The 753-nt window shown below is 31.7% G+C and overlaps 1 non-coding gene across 1 annotated transcript; it reads left to right on the top strand.

Annotated features, from left to right (window-relative positions):
- The first annotated feature begins 230 nt into the window (after positions 1–230).
- LOC129648133 (U6atac minor spliceosomal RNA) lies at positions 231–356 on the top strand. The gene has a single exon (XR_008712717.1). It is a non-coding gene; the product is annotated as a U6atac minor spliceosomal RNA (small nuclear RNA).
- Positions 357–753: the final 397 nt, after the last annotated feature.

Below are 753 nucleotides of genomic sequence, written 5' to 3'. Positions count from 1 at the left end.
CTTATTATATTTTTAAATCAAGTACTTTTCCTCTTAAAGTACATATATTTAAAAGACATTATTTTCTTATTATAATTAGAAAACTAGCTTCACTTGCCATAAATAAAAGATGACTGTTAAGTACAATAAAAATAAATCAATATTTTTAAATTCTATAGAAATAAATGTTGCTACCGGAATACTTGAAGCCCAGGACTTGTTATCTTTTTTTGTTAAAATACAAGATTAATGTGTTGTATAAAAGGAGAGAAGGTTAGAACTCCCCTTGACAAGGATGGAAGAGGCTCTCTGGCCTGACAACATTCATACGGTTAAGGCGTTGCCACCTACTTCGTGGCATCTAAGCACTGATTTTTAGATGTCAACTCCAGGAAGAAAACTATTAAAAATACAAACACATGGAGGCTAAACAACACACTTCTGAATAACCAACAAATCACAGAAGAAATCAAAAAATAAAATATGCATAGAAACGAATGAAAATGAAAACACAACAACCCTAAACCTATGGGATTCTGTAGAAGCACTGCTAAGGGGAAGTTTCATAGCAAAACAAGCTTACCTCAAGAAACAAGAGAAAAATAAAATAAATAACCTAACTCTACACCTAAAGCAACTATAAAAAGAAGAAATGAAGAACCCCAGAGTCAGTAGAAGGAAAGAAATCATAAAAATTAGGACAGAAATAAATGAAAAAGAAACAAAGGGGCCATACCAAAAATCAACAAAGCTAAAAGCTGGTTCTTTGAGAAG

Source organism: Bubalus kerabau, chromosome 3 (genome assembly GCF_029407905.1).
Source record: "Bubalus kerabau isolate K-KA32 ecotype Philippines breed swamp buffalo chromosome 3, PCC_UOA_SB_1v2, whole genome shotgun sequence".
Taxonomy (NCBI): Eukaryota; Metazoa; Chordata; class Mammalia; order Artiodactyla; family Bovidae; genus Bubalus; species Bubalus kerabau.
The sequence above is the reverse complement of the archived record's forward strand: the minus strand, read 5'-3'. Positions and strand labels throughout refer to the sequence as shown.